At 45.3% G+C, this 11,611-nt stretch overlaps 1 long non-coding RNA gene across 1 annotated transcript; it reads left to right on the plus strand.

Moving 5' to 3' along the window:
• The first annotated feature begins 6,331 nt into the window (after positions 1–6,331).
• LOC147099706 (uncharacterized) lies at positions 6,332–11,403 on the plus strand. Its single transcript, XR_015073902.1, has 2 exons — positions 6,332–7,187; positions 9,550–11,403. It is a non-coding gene; the product is annotated as an uncharacterized LOC147099706 (long non-coding RNA).
• Positions 11,404–11,611: the final 208 nt, after the last annotated feature.

Consider the following 11,611-nt stretch of genomic DNA (forward strand, 5'->3'; position numbering starts at 1 on the left):
ACCTCACTGCCCACTCACTCCATCAGCCACCTCACTGCCCACTCACTCCCTCTGCCACCTCACTGCCCACTCACTCAGTCTGCCACCTCACTGCCCACTCACTCCATCTGCCACCTCACTGCCCACTCACTCAGTCTGCCACCTCACTGCCCACTCACTCCATCTGCCACCTCACTGCCCACTCACTCAGTCTGCCACCTCACTGCCCACTCACTCCATCTGCCACCTCACTGCCCACTCACTCAGTCTGCCACCTCACTGCCCACTCACTCCCTCTGCCACCTCACTGCCCACTCACTCCCTCTGCCACCTCACTGCCCACTCACTCAGTCTGCCACCTCACTGCCCACTCACTTCCTCTGCCACCTCACTGCCCACTCACTCCCTCTGCCACCTCACTGCCCACTCACTCCCTCTGCCACCTCACTGCCCACTCACTTCCTCTGCCCACTCACTCCCTCTGCCACCTCACTGCCCACTCACTCCCTCTGCCACCTCACTGCCCACTCACTTCCTCTGCCACCTCACTGCCCACTCACTCCCTCTGCCACCTCACTGCCCACTCACTTCCTCTGCCACCTCACTGCCCACTCACTCAGTCTATCGATATCCCTTTACAGACTCTTTGGCTGCGATTTCGTCGGTTCTCAGAGACGCGGGTCAGAGGTTAAAGACTTATTGATTGACGGCGGATCCTGAACCTGCCGTCAACCCGCCTCCAAACAGCCTTCCCAAGTCCCCGATTTGCGAATGGATCCGACACCTAGCGGCGGGAAAAAGATTAAAGGCAATTACCTGCCTATTAACAGTTACTTGTCAGTAGTGTTCAGCCTGTTTTTCGATTTTCCCGCTTTCCAGGTAAGTGTGGCGTGTTGTGAGCCTGGTCTAATGTTTGTGGAATGATGACAGCTGCAGAAGTGGTGTGAAGGATGCAATGTTGCACATGGTGAGTTTCAGAGGTAAGAAAATGTTGGCTACTGCATTTTTAAAACATATACAGATTTCTTTAGCTTACAAGTTTTTAAATCCAGCTATATGTTCAGTGCCACCTCATTGGGCGAACCTCTCTCACCAGTGACAAACCATTTCTGCCATCTCACCTGTAGCTGCCATCTATTCCAGCATATGGAGGGAGTCATTGGAGAGCCTGGGTGCAAGAGTTCACCCTTGTGCAGTAATTGTCAAACACTGAGAAATCAACTGTCAAAATAAAATTGTGCGTGGTCCCTTTAAGGAAACCAGCAGATGACGCGTCATCAAGTGACGTCATCAGACCCGCTTCCTGTTAATTGGCAGGGTGAGCTTAACAAGGTCAATCAAGGGAAAATCATGACCGGAACCCGGAAACCAGCTGACCCACACCCATCCCGACACCGAATGCAAAATCGCGGCCTTTGTGTTCTCCTCACAGCTTATTGTCCCACCTAGCTTTGTATCATCAGCATGTTGTTGTTGTTGAGTTGGTGCAGTGCTAGTTAGTGTTGACACGGGGCAGTGCTAGTTAACTGTTGACACGGGGCAGTGCTAGTTAACGGTTGACACGGGGCAGTGCTAGTTATTGTTGACATGGTGCAGTGCTAGTTACTGTTGACACGGGGCAGTGCTAGTTAGTGTTGACACGGGGCAGTGCTAGTTAACTGTTGACACGGGGCAGTGCTAGTTAACTGTTGACACGGGGCAGTGCTAGTTAGTGTTGACACGGGGCAGTGCTAGTTAACTGTTGACACGGGGCAGTGCTAGTTAGTGTTGACACGGTGCAGTGCTAGTTACTGTTGACACGGTGCAGTGCTAGTTACTATTAGTGCAGTGCTAGTTATTGTTGACACGGTGCAGTGCTAGTTAGTGTTGACACGGTGCAGTGCTAGTTAGTGTTGACACGGGGCAGTGCTAGTTAACTGTTGACACGGGGCAGTGCTAGTTAACTGTTGACACGGGGCAGTGCTAGTTAACGGTTGACACGGTGCAGTGTTAGTTATTGTTGACATGGTGCAGTGCTAGTTACTGTTGACATGGTGCAGTGCTAGTTATTGTTGACACGGTGCAGTGCTAGTTACTATTAGTGCAGTGCTAGTTATTGTTGACACGGTGCAGTGCTAGTTAGTGTTGACACGGTGCACTGCTGGTTACTGTTGACACAGTGCAGTGCTAGTTAGTGTTGGCATGGTGCAGCGCTAGTTATTGTTGACACGGTGCAGTGCTAGTTAGTGTTGACAAGCTGCAGTGCTGGTTAACTGTTGACACGGTGCAGTGCTGGTTATTGCTGACATGGGGCAGTGCTAGTTAGTGTTGACATGGTGCAGTGCTAGTTACTGTTGACATGGTGCAGTGCTACTTACTGTTGACATGGTGCAATGCTAGTTACTGTGGACATGGTGCAGTTATTTAGCATGGATATGTGCAGTGCTAGTTACTGTTGACATGGTGCAGTGCCAGTTAGTGTTGACACGGTGCAGTGCTGGTTAGCGTGGATACGGTGCAGTGCTAGTTACTGTTGACATGGTGCAGTGCCAGTTAGTGTTGACACAGTGCAGTGCTGGTTAGCGTGGACATGTGCAGTGCTAGTTACTGTTGACATGGTGCAGTGCCAGTTAGTGTTGACACAGTGCAGTGCTGGTTAGCGTGGACATGTGCAGTGCTAGTTACTGTTGACATGGTGCAGTGCCAGTTAGTGTTGACACAGTGCAGTGCTGGTTAGCGTGGACATGTGCAGTGCTAGTTACTGTTGACATGGTGCAGTGCCAGTTAGTGTTGACACAGTGCAGTGCTGGTTAGTATGGACATGGTGCAGTGCTGGTTAGTATGGACACGGGCAATGCTAGTTACTGTTGACACGGCGCAGCGCTGGTTAGCGTGGACATGGGCAGTGCTAGATACTGTTGACATGACGCAGTGCTGGTTAGTGTGGACACGGTGCAGTGCTAGTTACTGTTGACATGGCACAGTGCTGGTTAGCATGGACACGGTGCAGTGATAGTTACTGTTGACACGGTTCAGTGCTGGTTAGCGTGGACACGGACGGTGCTAGTTACTGTTGACACGGCACTGCTGGTTAGCGTGGACACGGTGCAGTGATAGTTACTGTTGACACGGCACAGTGCTGGTTAGCGTGGACACGGTGCAGTGCTAGTTACTGTTGACACGGCACAGTGCTGGTTAGCGTGGACACGGTGCAGTGCTAGTTACTGTTGACATGGTGCAGTGCTGGTTAGTGTGGACACGTGCAGTGCTAGTTACTGTTGACACAGGGCAGTGCTAGTTACTGTTGACACGGTGCAGTTCCAGGATCGCCCTCTTCTTGGATGGCCCCCGAGGCGCAGCAGAGCAGAGCTAGGAGACTCCTGCGCCCTCCGACGAGGAATTTCCCTTCTGCCACTGTCTCCACCATCTGCTCTGCTCACTGTGCTGGTTTGCATTCTGTGAGGTGACGCTGTGCCCTCAGAGGCAGGAGGCTCTCCTGAGGAGTCTTGTTCCTCTTGCTCTTGGACAGTAGGGTGGGGGGGGTGCTCTTGATGGACCTGTTGGAGAGTAAAGATATGATTTAAATATATGACATCTTAAGTGGTGACACATGTATGGATAATAATTCTGTCACCAGCTTCTTCTATTGAGCCCCTCTCTCCATCCCCCACTTCCAGAACCTCCACCACACCAGCAATATCGAGTGCTGCCTCCTCCGCGCTTGACAAATGAAAGATGGACTGAGCGCCTCCTCCCGTTCTCTCCCTCTCCCTCTTATTGTGGGCAATCTTTTCCTGCAAGGAGGCAATTAAGAGAAGGTTTAAAGAGACTGATGGAATGACTGTCATTAATGGAATGGCATACAGCTACACAGGGAGACTTTGATGGAGCGGCTTGGTGATACCAAGTTGCCTCCTTTTGAGCTGTTACTTGCTGTCATTGCATAACAACGATGCTGAGTGTGAGGGATGGAAATTAAGATGGGGACCTTATAATGTAAATAGAGAGAGATGGATGGATGAAGGTCTCAGGGATCTGGGGCTGAGTAACTTTGTGCAGTAGTATGGTTGGCAATGCACAGTGGTGGGGATGTGATGACAGGCACAGCATCATCAAGGTAAGTGTAGGTTTATACTTACTTTTCCTGATCTTAGAAGATCATTAAACCTTTTTCTGCACTGTACCCAGGTGCGACACACTACTGAATTCGTTGTTATCTCTTCGGCTAAACTAAGCTATGCTGACTTAGTCTGTTGGGGAGGCCTCTTCCTGCCATCCGCAGGGTAGAGAACCTTCCTACGTGTCCTCACTCCCTCAACAAGATGCTGGTGGGACTCATCATTGAAACGAGGCGCAGATCTCTGCCTTTCAGCCATCATGGTACAGACCTCCGCTTTCTAACACAAGCTTCACAAAAGAAAATCCAACTGTTTAAATATCCCGGCAAGAAGCGCGTTATCCGGTGACGTCACTGGACCCGTTCCCAGTAATTGGAATGGGAAACGCGCAGGGCGGGCCTAACAAGGCCCTTAATTATGGCCGGGATCGCCACAGGAGCGGGTTTGTCACCCGCTGCCACCATCTCCCACTTTCACCCCGCCAAGGTTGGGGAAATCGTGGCCTGTGTGTGGGTTTGGAGCTAGATCGATCTGTGAAATGCTTTGCTTGAACCCATTAGTCATATGTTGTGAGAATTTTTCCTCATGGGATTTGGTGACTGAAAAAAAAATAAGCATTTCCATTCTGACTATTTTGAGGGGAAGAAGGTTTTTTGATTGTGGCTCAGTGGAGACCTTGTTAAAGGTTCAGAGCCGAGTGTGAGCGGGCTGTTAGTGCCACCTGAATCCAGGCGTAAGGTGAAAGCCTTGAAATCAATCATTTTAAATCGGCTGTAGTAGATGTTGTGGGGGATTTTAGCTCCAGGTTCTAGCAGAGGCAGAAAACCAGGCCACAGGAAGGATGAACTGTCCACACGGACTGACTAACTATCTCGTTTATCAAATAATAATCAGGAAATAAAACTCTCAGTGCAGAATATTGCTGAAATATTTGTGGCTGTTAATTCAAATGTCAGACAGTCCAGGACTCCAATCTGCTGCTGTCCCGAACTGCCATTAGAGTCATAGAGAGTCATAGAGTAATACAGCACGGATAGAGGCCCTTCGGCCCATCGTGTCCGCGCCAGCCATCAAATGTCAGACAGTCCAGGACTCCAATCTGCTGCTGTCCCTAACTGCCATTAGAGTCATAGAGAGTCATAGAGTAATACAGCACGGATAGAGGCCCTTCGGCCCATCATGTCCGCGCCGGCCATCAAATGTCAGACAGTCCAGGACTCCAATCTGCTGCTGTCCCTAACTGCCATTAGAGTCATAGAGAGTCATAGAGTAATACAGCACGGATAGAGGCCCTTCGGCCCATCGTGTCCGCGCCGGCCATCAAATGTCAGACAGTCCAGGACTCCAATCTGCTGCTGTCCCGAACTGCCATTCTGGGGAGTTTCATCAATAATTCATCGTATTTTACATTCAAAAAAAGTACAACATTTTCTAGAATTCAGCAGCTTTTCAATACCTGGGTGCTGGGGTTTCGAGGCCGACTGATCGCAGCTTTCAGCTTTTCTTTGCCTCAAAAGCAGCAAAATTGGAAACTACATTATGTGCAATAAACAAATAATTCCTTCTCTCAGGCATTGTGTTCTGGTTCCAGCATCGCTTCAATCTTCAATTTCCATTTCATGCACTTTCCTGTCACATTAGCAATGTTCCGATAAATCCTTACCCTGTCCCATTCATTCCTGCCACATATATTTATCCTCTTTATGCAGCTGTCTTATTCATTTTGCTTCAATATTCCATTCAGATTAATAATACAAAGTAATCATCTTATAATTTTAATTCATCATATCCTGAAAGTATGTTTCAACATTTAAATTCATTCCATTTTTCAGCCTAAGATTAATTGGTTCCATTAACTATTGGTGTATCAGGACTAAGATATTGCTGTATTTACACAATGGTCTAAATGACATGATTTTGCTTAATCTTGATCCAGTTCCCACATATCCCACAACAACAACAGAAACAACAACTTGCATTGATACAGCGCCTTTAACATAGTGAAATGTCCCAAGGTGCTTCACAGGAGCGATTATCAAATCACATTTGACACCGAGCCACATAAGGCCAGATGACCAAAAGCTTGGTCAAAGAGGCAGGTTTTAAGGAGCATCTTAAAGGAGGAGAGAGAGGCGGAGAGGTTTAGGGAGGGAATTCCAGAGCTTAGGGCCCAGGCAGTTGAAGGCACGGCCGCCAATGGTGAAGCGATGAAAATTGGGGTTGCTCAAGAGGCCAGAATTGGAGGAGCGCAGAGATCTAGATGGTGGGGGTGGGGGTTTGTGGGGCTGGAGAAGGTTACAGAGATAGGGAGGAGCAATACATTTCCCAGATTGTCTAGGACCTTTAATTCTCAATATACCAGAAATTGCCAGCTTCCTGCCTGATTCCTTCTAGAAACAATTATATGACAGTTAGTCGCCTCCTTTAGATTGAATTGCTGATTGGCTAACTCAACTGAATGGAAGATTTGCAAAGTGACTATTTCTGCTTCTCCTAGTTTCTCTTGGCAAACGAGATGCTTGTTTATGGGTTCGAGTGTACAGTAACTGCAAATGTTGAGAATGCTGAATCCTTTCTTCCCGAGTATCTAACCGCATTGTGCTTGTAAACATGCACAGTAACAAGTGCACTGCCAGTAATTTGCTGGATAATTGCTTCATTTTAGCACTGGTGCATACAAGGGCCATTTTGCCTCCCCCTCTTTAACCTCTCTGAGTAGGATGTTAATTACACTGCAGTGATTGCTGTAATGGTGCTGTTGTTCCCACAGGTGACTAATTATTTCCTTTGTTGAGTTTATTATAAGATAAAACTCGCTTGAATGTTGAAAAAGGAAGATTTTTATTTATTTATTTTTTCTTCTCTTTTCTAGCCAATTTTCTTCCCTCCCTTCCAGAAGGCCTTTTGCCATTTCTGGCGATTACACGACACCCTATTTGTGATCCCAGACAGTAAGATCTGGCAGGATATTTGAAGCAGAGTCCAAATCTGTCTAACCCAACACTTCCCAGCAGAAGTCTCTCTGTGCAAGGTGCAAGGTGACCTATTGCTGCACAAGTATGAGAATGGATTGGCGGCTAACATAAAAGGGAATCCAAAGGTCTTCTATAGGTATATTAACATTAAAAGGGTTGTCAGAGAAGTGGTGGGGCTGATTAGGGACCAAAATGGGGATCTATTGGTGGAGGCAGAAGGCATGTCTGAGGTACTAAATGAGTACTTTGCATCGGTGTTTACCAAGGAAGAGGACTTTTCCAAAGCTACAGTAAATGAGGAGGTTGTCAGGATACTGGATGAGATAAAAATAGGTAATAGGAGGTACTGAAAAGGCTGGCAAAAGTGGATAAGTCACCCGTTCCAGATGAGATGCATCCTAGGTTGCTGAAGGAAGCAAGAGTAGAAATTGTGGAGGCTCTGGCCACAATCTTCCAGTCCTCTTTAGATACCGGAGTGCTGCCAAAGAACTGGAGGATTGCAAATGTTACACCCTTGTTCAAAAAAGGGGAGAAGGATAAACCCAGCAATTACAGGCCAGTCAGTTTAACATCGGTGCTGGGGAAGCTTTTGGAAACAATAATCTGGGAGAAAATTAACAGCCACTTGGACAAGCATGGACTAATAAAGGAGAGCCAGCATTGATTTGTTAAGGGCAAATCATGTTTGACTAACTTGATTGAGTTTTTTGATGAGGCAATAGAGAGAGTGGATGAGGGCTGTGCAGTTGATGTTGTGTATATGGACTTTCAAAAGGCGTTTGATAAAGTACCACACATTAGATTTGTTAGCAAAATTGAAGCCCATGGTTTAAAAAAAGGCAGTAGCAGCATGGATACAAAATTGGTTAAGGGATAGAAAACAGAGAGTTGTGGTGAACGGCTGTTTTTCAGACTGGAGGGAGGTATTCAGTGGAGTTCCCTGAGGTTCAGTACTAGGACCACTGCTGTTTTTGATATACATTAATGACTTGATCTTGAGTGTACAGGGCACAATTTCAAAATTTTCAGATGACACAAAACTTGGAAGTGAACAGTGCGGAGAATAGTAATAGACTTCAAGAGGACATAGACAGGCTGGTGGATTGAGCGGGCACACGGCAGGTGAAATTCAACGCAAAAAGGTGTGAGGTGATCCATTTTGGTCGAAAGAACGAGGAGAGACAATACAAGCGAAATGGTAGAATTCTAAAGGGGCTGCAAGAAGAGAGAGACCGGGGGGTGTTTGTGCTCAAACCTTTGAAAGTAGCAGGACAGGTTAACAAAGCAGTTATTGAAGCATGTGGAATGCACTGCCTGATGGGGCGGTGGATACAGGTTCAATAGGAGCCTTCAAAAGGGAATTGGATCAATACTTGAAGGAGAAACAATTGCAGAGATATGGGGAAAGAGCGGGGGGAGTGGGGCTAACAGGATTGTTCTGTGAAAGAGCCGGCGCAGACTCGATGGGCCGAATAGCCTCCTTCTGTGCTGTACCATTCTATGATTCTATGCTGAGACTGTTCAACAGGACAGGGATACGTGTCAATTTTTGACATTAGATTTCAGGTTTGTTTGACATTTTTAATTAAGTAATGTTTTAATAATTAGAAAATAATTCTACTTGGAGAAGATTGGTAAATGTGTAAACAGAACATTCCCTGAGCTCGTGGATTGCAAGGGGAGACAGGCGTGAAGTTGCTTTGACACATTCACGAAAAAGGTATTCTGAAGTTGATGAAATGTCAATATTAGGTGTACTCTTTTGTGTGGACACTAAACCAAATAGACTGTAACTAATAAAACTTTAAAAGAACCTTAACAAATTAAATTAAAATTGTGTTGGCCGGGGTGATGATGCTCTCCAGTCCCCGCGGTGCCCACCAGTCGCAGAAGGCCTCGAGAGTCCAGAACAAGGGGCATAACCTTAAAATTAGAGCCAGGCCATTCAGGGGTGATGTCGGGAAGCACTTCTTCACACAAAGGGTAGTGGAAATCTGGAACTCTCTCCCCCAAAAGGCTGTTGAGGCTGGGGAGCAATTGAAAATTTCAAAACAGAGATTGATAGATTTTTGTTGGGCAAGGGTATCGAGGTATATGGAGCCAAGGCGGGTAAACGGAGCCACTATCAAACTGAATAGCGGAACAGGCTCGAGGGGCTGAATGGCCTCCTCCTGGTCCTATGTTCCTAAGACACAGAGCTCAGTATTTGACAGAATCTTCTGTAAAGCCAGCTGTACCATTGGTGCTGCAATGAATTTGTGAATTGTGCCTCACCTGCTAGATTTTTTATAAGATGCAGTACTTGACAGAACTTTCACAATTTGCTAGTAGCCTTTCAGTTTTAAATAAACCCTTTGAGCAATGAAAGAAAATTTAAATTAAGTGGAAAATGTAATAGTTAAGAATTCAGCTTCAGTAAATGATAAAATATGGAGTAAACTTTGTGACAGGGTTATTTAGGTGAGATTGTAAAGTACATGTCGTTTATTCTGAAACAGCCTGTGTGCCTCAGGACCGAAGAACATCATTAAGAGGAAGAGAACAAAGGAACAAAGAGATGTGTGGACTTTGTGAATCAAAGTAATTACTCCTTTGCATGCCCTTAAATGTCACACAGAAACCTCACCACTAATACAGACACCACAAATTATAATCATTACTTTAATTGCAGATGCTTTAAGTGACACTGCGAATGGGTCAGTTGTCACTTTAAAAGTGGCCACAGTCACTCTGGATATTGATCATTTTAATAGTCACGACATGAATGAATGTTTTACCTAATTCCGAGGAGGCAGCTGCCTTGTCAAGGCAAATGTTTTAGGCGCAGTCTCATTTCCTCATGTCTGACTAATACATTTCATCTATTGCTGTTACGGAGGCTCTTGATTGTAAAACTATTTTTTTTAAGTATATACTTTACCAGGGTATTATGAGGAGAATGTAAACATTTTAAAGGAAAGTGGATAAGTATTTGAAAATGAGAAATGTGTGGGGAAAGAGCAGGGAATGAGGTATCGGGATGATGCAGTACCTCCATTAGAAAGGACCCCACTGCTGTAAAATGTGATGATTCTGTGATATTAAAATATGAACAGAATTTATTAATTTTCAAAATATTTTAATGACTCTTCTATTATAGAAATGGGGAGGGGGATTTTTTTCTGGTCTGTGTGTTAATAAACATAACGGAAACTTTCCCCTGTCTCTATTCTGGGTTTTCTTCCCATTTGGAGTATGTACCCGGGCACATACCCCAGTACCCGGCCACATACTCCAGTATCCGGGCACATACTCCAGTATCCCGGCACATACCCCAGTACCCGGGCACATACCCCAGTACCCGGGCACATACCCCAGTATCCGGGCACATACTCCAGTACCTGGGCACATACCCCAGTACCCGGGCACATACCCAGTACCCGGGCACATGCCCCAGTACCTGGGCACATACCCTAGTACCCGAGCACATACTCCATGGGAGAAACACAATGGAATGACCCAAGTGAAGTGTTATAAACTAACACGTTGAACAGAAACATTAAAAGAGGCATGTGCCTTTGAAAAGATGACATCAAGTAAAAGAAACACCTGCTGGTCCAATAGTTTTTATGTTAGACTTGGAAGACAGGAGACATAATTCTTAATACAACCATTGAGATAGCTAGAAAACAAGCAAACTCCCTAGTTGAAGTGTTTTTAATTTACATGTTGTAAATATGATACCAACAGAACACTTTGAAGATATGACTTCAATAGATGCACCAAGCAATTACATTGTGTTTGTATTGAACTTGGAACACCATAGACAGGAGTACAGGAGTCTGCTAATAACCAGTTAAGCCAATATTAAGAATTGAATGGAAGCCCTTCGATAAGAATATTGTTTTTTATGATAAGTTTTGAAACACCTAAACAACAGACAGAAGTCTGCAAGCTAACAGTTGAATTGGCAGTAAGAATAGAAAAAAGTCAACAGAGAGATGACTAGAGATAATTAGCTTACATCAGCAGAAAACTTCAAAGGATAAACCACTAAAAAAAGGTATAAAATAGAGCTTTTTCAGATAGACAGTCAAAAGTCGCTGGAAACGGGCAAGCGATTGTTGGCTTCAGAACCACTCTGTAAGCCTACAACTCTGAGTCTCAGGTAATCAAGGTATTTGATTTTTGTGGATATCCTGAATTAGAATTAAGAATAAGAAATGTAAAAATGTACGAAGTTAAGATTTGAGAATAAGGACCTCTGAGGATAAGAAATGTAAGTTATTTGTTTTTGAACTGTTAATGTTGCGATTGACTCAAAAGCTGTTAACTGTATGCCAGCTCTTAAATAAATCTATATATTTTTAGAATTGTCTCAAGTAGTATTTCTGTATCAATCTCTCGAACTCAATTTCTGTACACTCTTTTGTAAAGAGTTGCAGAATTCTGGGGGGTATTCCGGACCCTCATAATATCTGGAAGGTTACAGCCTAGTTAAACTTATTAAAAGTGCTATCCGGAGGACGGTAACATCTTCAAGTCGTTTCTTTCCTTTAGGGAGAGATAGTCTGAACCTTT

Source organism: Somniosus microcephalus, chromosome 28 (genome assembly GCF_052327205.1).
Source record: "Somniosus microcephalus isolate GS21.2 chromosome 28, FLI_Smic_1.0, whole genome shotgun sequence".
Lineage (NCBI taxonomy): Eukaryota > Metazoa > Chordata > Chondrichthyes > Squaliformes > Somniosidae > Somniosus > Somniosus microcephalus.